The sequence below is a fragment of the Cupressus sempervirens genome, chromosome 6, assembly GCF_028749045.1.
Source record: "Cupressus sempervirens isolate cs-2001-9-10 chromosome 6, ASM2874904v1, whole genome shotgun sequence".
NCBI classification, from domain to species: Eukaryota; Viridiplantae; Streptophyta; class Pinopsida; order Cupressales; family Cupressaceae; genus Cupressus; species Cupressus sempervirens.
This window is the reverse complement of record NC_143123.1, coordinates 560,572,392-560,582,444: the sequence shown is the minus strand read 5'-3', so window position 1 is coordinate 560,582,444 and position 10,053 is coordinate 560,572,392.

Below are 10,053 nucleotides of genomic sequence, written 5' to 3'. Positions count from 1 at the left end.
AAACCGTAAATTGTTTGTATAGTCCATACAGAAGGGCTTGTAAAAAAAAAAAAATTCTCCCAGAGCTCTGTCTCCAAAATTGATGAATTTTATATGGATCCTAGTTGAAAAGTTCCTTTTGAATCTAATGGTAGTGTCTGTTTGGGTCCAAAGTGCTCCAAAAAATTGTTGTTCACTTGATTTGAAGAAAAAATGCACAAACAAACTAGGGTTTGTGACTCTGAATCACAGTTTCAAAAATCCTTCAACGAAGCAGTATTAGGGAGGCTCTGATACCATGTTGGAGTTGATGAAATCCAACTTCGAAGATGCCCAAGATCACCTACACGCCAAAACCTATCAAAGGGAAGCCAAGAAAGGAAGAGTGTGGAGCTAGGGAAAAACCATAAATGGACATAAGAGACAAAATATTGCAAACACAAGAAAAAATGTATTTACAATGAGAATGTGTTATTAAAATACAATGAGGGAGCCCGAATATAAAGTGCTTTAAGAATCTTTTAAAAGAAGCTAGAAGACATTAGGAGATAAGTATGAAAACTAAGCATACATCCACATGAGGTGGAAAGTCCTCGAACAAGGTGGGAGGATAAGTATGACTTAGGAGAGAATAAACTCCTGTATTGTCAACAACTTATAACAAACTCCTAGACTACAACTAATAAATGAAATGCATTTACCTAAGTAAGCTTAAGTAAATAGAATAATAATTAATTATTTACTCTAATAGTTATGCCATTTTTTTCTTTGCTTCTTTATAATTTTAGTGCCTTCCAAAGTAGCCTTGCACATTTCATCCAAGAAATTAAGATGTAGAAGACATTCTCTCTGTGTTGTAGGAAGTTCAATGTTCAGCTCCAATGTAGTTCTTAAAGTTTTATGTTAAAATTCAATGGGGAGTGTTGCTATTTTTCCATATAGGAGCTCAAATGGTGTGAACCCTGTAGTAGTCTTCCATGTTAACTGTAGGCCCAAACAACTTTTGGTAATCTACTATTCTAGTCCTTACAGTGCAAATGAACTATTTTTGTTAAGATAACCTCTATCTCCTAATTTGTGACTTCTACTTATCCATTAGTTTGAGGGTGATAGGGACTTGATTTTTGGTACTTAATATTTTATTGTTTCATCAATATTTTGATCAAATTAGAAGTAAATTGAGCAACTTGGTCAGTGACTAGTTTTTTGGGTACACCATAGCAAGTAAAGATTTTTTCATACATAAATTCTACAACTTTGTGATCACGAGCATGCTTCATGGCTTTCACTTCAACCCATTTTGTGAAGTAGTTAGTGAACACAAGGATATATGATTTCCCATTGGATGGGAGGATCAATTGGACCAATGAATTCCATACCCCATTTCTTAAATAGTGTTAATGCCAATTTTGGATTGAGAGGCATTTCATCTATTCTTGTTGGTTTCCCCATCCTTTGACAGTTGTCACACTTTCATGTATAGTTGGCTACATCTTTGTGAAGCATAGGCCAATAGTAACCCGTTGTTAAAATTTTCAAGGCTGTTCTTTTTACTACAAAGTGCACTCCACATGGTTCATTATGACATGCATGTAGAATGTCATATGTCTCATCCTCTCTCACACATCTTCTCATAACTTGATCAGGTCAAGTGTAAAATAAGATATTATCAATCCAAGAGAAATAGAAACTTTTCTCTACAAGAATATTATTTTCCTTATAAGAGAAATGTTCTGGCATTTTATTAGCTACAATGTAGTTGGCAATGTTTGCATACCATGGAGTTTGAATAGCAATATGAAATAAATACTCACTCATAAATGCATCATCTACTAGAGTAGTGTCATTTTCATCATGATGGATTCTTGATAAATAATTAGCTACCACATTGGCTCTTCTAGGCTTATCAATGATGGTGATATCAAATTCTTGCAACAATAGTAACCATCTTGCTAACCAACCTTTTATAGAAGGTTGGTTCATAAGATATTTAATTGTTGCATGATCAGTATGAACAAATATGGGATAGCCAATTATGTAATACCAAAATTTCTTTAGAGAATAAACTACTACTAATAGTTCTTTTTTAGTCACTGTGTAGTTTAATTCTAGTCCATGAAGGCTCTTACTAATATAATATATTGTATTTTCAAGATGTCAAGATTTTTGTCCTAGAATTGCACCTATGGCATAGTTAGAAGCATCTATATATATGTGAAAAGAAAAAGTCCAATTAGGGCCTTGTAATTCTGGGGCTTTAATGAGAAGTTTCTTAAGTTGCAGGAAGGCTTCATTGCATTCTGATGTCCAAATGAATTCACCTTATTTAGTTAGTAATGTATATAAGGGACTAGCTAGTTTGCTAAAGTTTTTATGAAATGTCTACAATATCCAGCATGACCTAGAAAAGATCTTACATATTTCAGTTTTATGGGTATGGGCAATGTTTGAATTACCTCTATCTTAGTTGGATCCACTTGTATTCCTATAGCTGATATGAAATGACCAAGTACCACACCTTCCTACATGAGCATGAAACATTTTTCACTATTAAGTGCCAAATTATGTTCTTGATACCTTATCAGAACTTTTTCAAGATTCATCATTGCTTCCTCAAAGGTGACTCCAAATGTTGTGAAGTCATCCATATATATTTCCATACAATCATGAGATATACTAGCAAAGATGCTAATAACAACTTGTTGAGATGTTGCAAGAGCATTACATAGACCAAATGGCAAAACAAATTATGCAAAAGTACCCCATGGGCATGTGAATGTGGTTTTATCTTTGTCTTTAGGAGCAATACTGATTTTATTATAACCACTATACCCATCTAGAAAAGAGAAATACTTCTTTCCAATTAGAGTGTGTAGAACTTGATCTATGAATGGTAAAGGAAAGTGATCCTTTCTACTAGCCTTGTTCAAATCTTTGTAATCTACACAAATCTACCATTTCCCTCCCTTTTTGGGCACCTTGACCAGGGTTGACACCCATCTACTATCAGATATAGGATAAATAAAACTAGCATCAAGCAATTTTTGCAATCCAATTTTAACTATTTCTCCAAGGCTAGGATTTATCCTTCTCTAGGGTTGAAAGAGTAGTAGACATCCTTCATTGATGTATATTCTATGAGTGCATAATGTAGGACACAATCCTTTCATATCACCATTGTCCCATGCAAAATTATTTTCATGCTTTTGAAGTATCTTTGTTAACTATTCCATTTGTATGAATGATAATTTGGGGTTAACATGAAGATTATGACCTTTGGACAGCTCAACATTAGTGTTAGAATCTATCATAGCAACTTTAGAAATTGGACTTGTATCTAACTCACATGGTAAATGTTGATGAAGAATCTCTAGTTCTTTGAGAAACGTACAATTCTCGTCACATTCTTCATATGTGGTTAATTCTAACACAAAACTTTTAGATACATCTTTTTCTACCACACAATTGTTAGTAAGAAGATTCTGAAGTACTAAACCCTCTTCCTATAGCTTTAGAAAGAATTATCTATGTAACATCATAAACTATGTTATAGAGTTTAATTCTTCTTCTTCATCCCTTAAATCTAGCTAGATAGATGTGCTTAAATCTGGTAATGGTTGTGTTGGAGGATACAAATCAATTTTCTTTGTTGCTTGACCATTTGATATGGTCATATTTCCTAATCTACAACTTATATTTTCATCAGATTTAGCTAACCAGGGTAATCCTAGGATGATAGGGTAACCAGATAGATTAACTTTAGGAGACAGAATCATAAAATCTAAAGGATACTTTAGAGAGTCTAAGGTTACAACTATGTTTTCTATCATTCCATCAAGAGTGATAGTAGAACTATTTGCAAGTTTCAGAATTGTTGGAGTAGCCCTTAATCCTTCTATTTTCAACTTCTTCATAGTATCCTTGGTCATGACATTTATATTAGCACCAAGATCTATTAAAACATTTTTAACAGACTAATAATTTATACTCACATTCATAGCTAGACTACCTAGATCAAAATATTTGGGAGTGACCAATTTTCCTAACATAATGTCAGCCAATTGTCCCACAACATGGACTATAGTTGGGTCCTTTTTTGTCCTCCTAGCCTTCTTTAGGTAGGCTTCTCTAATGGCTTTTCCATAGATAGGGACATCTTTAATAGCTTGGAATAGAGGTATTTGGACATGCATGTTCTTCAATTGATCAACAATATCAAAAGACTGTTCCTATGTTTGTACAGGTTTACTTTGTACAAGCTTCTCTAGAAAAGGAGGTTCTACCATTGGCTGAGCTTGGGATGAGATAGTGACATTGGTTGGGTCAACCTCTTTAGAGACTTGGGGTTTTGATGCTATAGGAGTATCTAGTATTTCAATTATAAGAGGTGGTTTAGGTGTTGGTAAAGTTGTACTAGATTTTAGATGTCTATTTGCAACATTTAGAATGTAAGTAGGATATTGTTGAGCATCAACAATACACATGGGTTGTTGTGGCTACTAGTTATTTGGATTTGGCTGACATTGTACAGGTAACTATGTTTTCTTTTGAGGCCTAGAATTCATTGGTGGTGGCATTAATGTAGGTTGTTGAGCTAGGGGTGGTATTTGTGGAGTGCTAGTATTTTGGTTAGCCCACTATTGAGGTCCTCTTCATTGGTTTGTAGACTACCAATTCCCCTGGGATGGTTGCCATTGGTTTTGCTAGTTGGGTTAGGATGGTTGGGAGTTCTAAGGCCATTGGGGTTATTGTAGATTATTTTGCCAAGCATTACTCTAATTATGTTTATTATATTGTGGGGGGCCTTGAGGATTACAATTTTTCCATTGGTTATGATTTTTCCATTGATTATCATATAAATTTGGATTTTGCAAAGGGTCCTGAGACATACCTTGATGTTGGACCTATGGCTGGTGTCGAGCAACAAAGAATACTTGCTCATCATCTCCATCTACCTCGATGTAGTCAGTTGGAAGATGCTAGTTCTCCATGTTGGCAATCTGTTTGCATTGGCAATCCTTCTTTTTCTTTCGACAATGAGGTAGTATTCAACTAGTTATAATTCACCTTCTGTATGCTTCTTCTTTGCAATAATTGTGTCAAGATGTGTAGCAACATCATTTATGATGTCCTGCTTGAAATTTGACAATAGGTTAAATATATCGAGCTTTGAAATATCTTGACTAATTCCTTTAGTGACTATGGAATGAGGTCCTCAAAATTTCTTCATAGTTGACCTTGAATAGTTTTGATAGATTTTCTTGAGGTCATCCTAGGAAGCTTGATATACATCACCACTAGCCATCAGTTCTAGTGCTTCTAGACAATTATCATTCACACCTCTCAAAAATGTTAGGAATAAGGTGTCTCAACCTTGTATAATTCCTATTCTTATTATTTATTTTGTAAAATGTATTTCTTGCAAATAATGTTGATGTGTCGACATCTTGAATTGTGTGTAAGGAGATCATGACTAAAATAGTTATGACAGGTTCCTATGATACGTAAGAGCTATGTTAGGAAGATTCAATGACAGGTGAAGACATGTGGCAACTAAGATATTTGAGTACTGTACACCCTAATACGGTTTACCTTTTGGGAGTAGCCCTAAAGTGAAGTGCATGTTATAAGTGTTTTTAGGGTTGTGAAGAGATGCGATGCAAGAAAGATGTATTGTTGGTACTGCGAGTAGCTACTGGAGTCTTCTATTGTTGATGTTGAACTTGCATTGCAAGTGTATTTTAACCTTGTGTTGAAGATAATACATTGTACAGGTTCTGAAGGGTGGGGTTTTTTTACCGAAAGGTTTTTCTCCACCGGCAAATCCTTGTGTTATATGTTCCTTTCTCTGTCTATTTTCTATATGCATGATTGGCTACAATATTGTTGTTTTCATGATATTGAATCTATAAGTGTAGAAGATTTTAATAGGATTTGCATCATACTTTCCTTATGAGATTAGTGTAGGAAGCTATTTCTGCACCTAAGTTTCCTTACAAAAAAGACCATCTTTTGAGAATCCTCAGACAACACATGTTGAGGGTTCTTCTACAGTGTATACAAGAAATGTGAAATGTAGAATTCCAATGTTTCTTCCTCTTTTTGTGATATCCTGAAGATATCACGTCCTCTTAAACCAGATGCTTTGCAATACTCTTTATATTTATCTAGAAACAGAGTTTGCATTTCATCCCAAGTTCTTGTTGCATTGGCTCCTAAGCCCATGAACCATCATAAAGTTGACTCTTTCAACGTTGCTGGAAATAATTTGAGCTTATGGGAATCAATGTTGTAGTCAAAGCTACAACATAGTATGTCAAATTCAAACAAGAAAGTATTAGGGTCTTCGGTTGCAAGGCCATAGAACTTTTAAAGAGAAGCTATAGGTATATTCTTGAGATTATCAATATTTATGAGGCTTTGAAGAGGAAATGGAAAAGTAGGTTGTGTCATTACTAGAGGTATTAGATTATGAGGTTGCTGCTGAAAAGGAACATTAGGTATTAGATTATTAACAACTGGTGGATTTAGAGTAGTATTATAAAAAAAATAGCCAAAATTTTAGCAAAAGGTTGAAGACCACTTATATCTATAGGTTCTTCTCTTGAGGATAATTCTATAGGAAAAAAAACACTTGCATCTTCAAAAGGAAACTCAACTTGTTCTTCTTCAATTTCTTCATTCAAATTAATAAACTCATGTGGAAAAAAATTTCCATATTCATCTCATCATCTTCCTCTTCGATGCATGCAATTGAGTTATTCACACTGGTGAAGAAAACTTTAAGATTGCAAATTTCTAAAAAAAACTTAACTAAGGAATATGACTCAAGAATGCTCCTAGCTTGACACCATCCCCGAAAATGATGCCAAAAATGGTCTGCCTCACAATAGGTGTATAATAATCATGCCAAAGGCCATACTTATGAATAGTGTATTCAATCTAAGGACTACTTTTCCCCACCATGAGGTGCATTTAATTTTTTCAACCCAGGGATGTATACTTGAGATGGTTGGCACAATATGTGCACTAGGTTTCTTAATGAGTCATTATTCTTATGCTATAGGAAACTAAAATGCAAGGAAACAACCTACACTAGTGCTATAGGAAACTAACATGCTTAACTCTTTACTAAAATGAATAGTGGAAATGCAATTAAATACTAAGATATATTCCAAGTTGGTTCATCTACTATAACTATTCTTACAGATGTTGCAGGAACACTCACAAAGTATGATGCTATAGGAAGGAACTTATAAATTCTACCTGCAATACTAAAGATGCTTGAAAACAAATCTATACTACTCTAATCTAATCCACCTCCCAAGTGGGCCCCCTTGGTTGGCTTCTTCTAATCTACTAACACAAAATGTAAACTAGAAGCTATTTCATTATGTTCCAAAATTTCATTATGTTCCAAAAATTCATTACATGAGAACAATACATGAAACTATAAAAGCAACTCACTCCAAGAGTCAACAATTTCATGTCATAAACTTTCTTCTAACTCCTTAACACTATTGATTTGATCTATATAAATAGAATATCGACACATATTTTGAAACATAAAAGTGAAAAAAACTAACTTGAAATCTACCAGAGAAAAAGGAAGAAAAGATAACAACTCAAGGTGGGAATAATGAAGTCTAGACAACCACTTTGACCTAATAATAAATGCAGAGAAATATAATAGTTATTCATAGCTCCTCCATATTATTTATTGTGTCCCTTGGTACCATTATGACTCTTTCCACTATGGTTGAACATCTTTTCTCATCGAATGCTATTGGTTATCTTCAACATTTCCATTTGAATACTTCTAACCATCTTCAGCTTCTTTTGCTAACAGGTTAGTTATCATGTAGAAATATTTGCAAATAAGAATTATCAAAGTAAATTCAAATATGAGAAGAGAAATTTTGATGTTTATGTGAAATACTACATTAAATATATTATTGGAAAAATATAACATACTATCTACCCATAGGTTAATCATCAATTCAAGCAACCATAAGTTCACAAATGTCTTGGTGGAAGTAAAACATAGTGTTTAAAACTATCATAAAATAGAGGCAATAATTAGCCTCATTAGGAGATATATAGGTTAGATAAGGCTATTAAGAATGAAAAGTTAGATCTGGAATTGGCCATTGGAAAAATCAATAAAGAAAAGGAGCAACTCTCTCAATTATTGAAAAGAAGGAAAGACCCTGCAATATAAATGGATGAAAATCTCTACACTGACGAAAGAACTAAAGAATTATGTCCGAAAAGAAATTTAGATGAAGCTAATGCGGTAATAAAATACCTATTAGAGAAGAATTCCAATCTTCAAGAAGAATTTAGAAAGATAAAAGGAGGTCAAGAAATCTAATTAAATAGACTATGTGAAGTCATAGAAGATAAAGATAAAGATAAAGAAGTGATGGAAGAAAAGGAAAATGAAATTCAACAACTATCCTTTCAGTAAGGAGACCTTATTGATTAACTTAATGATGCAAATAAAGAGCTTATCAATCTAAGGATAGAGAATGAGAGACTAGAGAATGATCTTAGCATTGAAAAGTAAACCATGGAGAGAATAATGAAATCTCAAGAAAGCATGAATCAATTAAATGAGAAAAATTAGTATAGATACAAAGGGAAAGCTAGATTAAGATATATAGAAGAAGGTGAATCATCTTAGAAAGGAGCTCAAAAGAACAAAATATCTACTTGTGATAATTGTTATAAGATACCTATGATACATCAAACAAATGTTGGAGCAATGGAAAAGCAAAATTCAATGAAAAGTTTTACAATTGCAATAAGAATGGACATATAGGAAGTAAATGCATAGAGAAACCTAAGTTTGAAGGAAAGTGTCACAATTGCAATAAAGAAGGACACAAATCTTCAAAGTGCAAGACTGAGAAGTGGAACACAACATATCAAATTGTGAAACCAATATTTGGATGGGATTACAACACATGGTGTAGATGTCACTACTGTGGTGAGTTTGGTCACATTGGAGAAAATTGTGTGAAACATCACACAAGGAAATGAGATACTACAAAATGATGCTTTATTTGTGTAAAAACTTGGACATCTTGTCAAGAACTATATGAACACAAGAAGAATTGAAGATGAAAAGAAAGCCAAAGATGACAACATTAAAAAAAATATGAGGCATTAATGGGTGCAAAAAATCTCCAGAGAATGCAAGTCAAACTCCTAAAATTGCCAAGAACTATATGAACACAAGAAGAATTGAAGATGAAAAGAAAGCCAAAGATGACAACATTAAAAAAAAAAAATTGAGACATTACTGGGTGTAAAAAATCTTCAGAGAATGCAAGTCAAACTCCTGAAATTGTTGACACCCAAATTAGTGAGTTGGGTGACCCAACCATTTCAACTTAGTACCCTATGGAGATCATAGGAAATGTGATTTATAAGGAGTCATCTACCATTAGTTCTAGCTAGTAAGAAAAGCTATCCTTATCAACATTCAATATGCATAAGGATCACCAAGTGATAATGAACACTCAAGACCTTACCGAGAAAGGTTAGGTTGCATATCTTTTCAAGATGCAGACATTGAGTAGGTAGTTCCTACCAAGTCAAAAGACCTTACTAAGTTGAAGGTGTCTTTAAAGCTCTAAAGACCAAACTGAGTGGAGGACATCCTATCACCAAGTGAGTATGTGTATGAAGTGTTAATGATGATCATAAATAAGAGATTCGTTAAAAGGAAGAAATCAATCACATTGTTTCATCATAAATTTTTAGAGAATAGAGTGAAGAGAAAATTTAGAACCTCTAAGAGATTTAAGTAGATGTCATTAAAGAAATATCTTGTATTTAGAACCCTAAAAAGTGATGGCATATTCAAGTAGCAAAGTCAAGAAAGGTTTGGAAATGTTAGTATGTAGAGTGGATTGTAAGGCTCTCCATTCAAATTGAGTCTATCAATTATGAAGCAATTACGAAGACACTACACCTTGCTAGAGAAAAATCACAAATTCCACAAAAAATACTTCTTGTCCACAACATTTGTTCATTCTATAATTTTTATATTCAAAATTTTGGAAC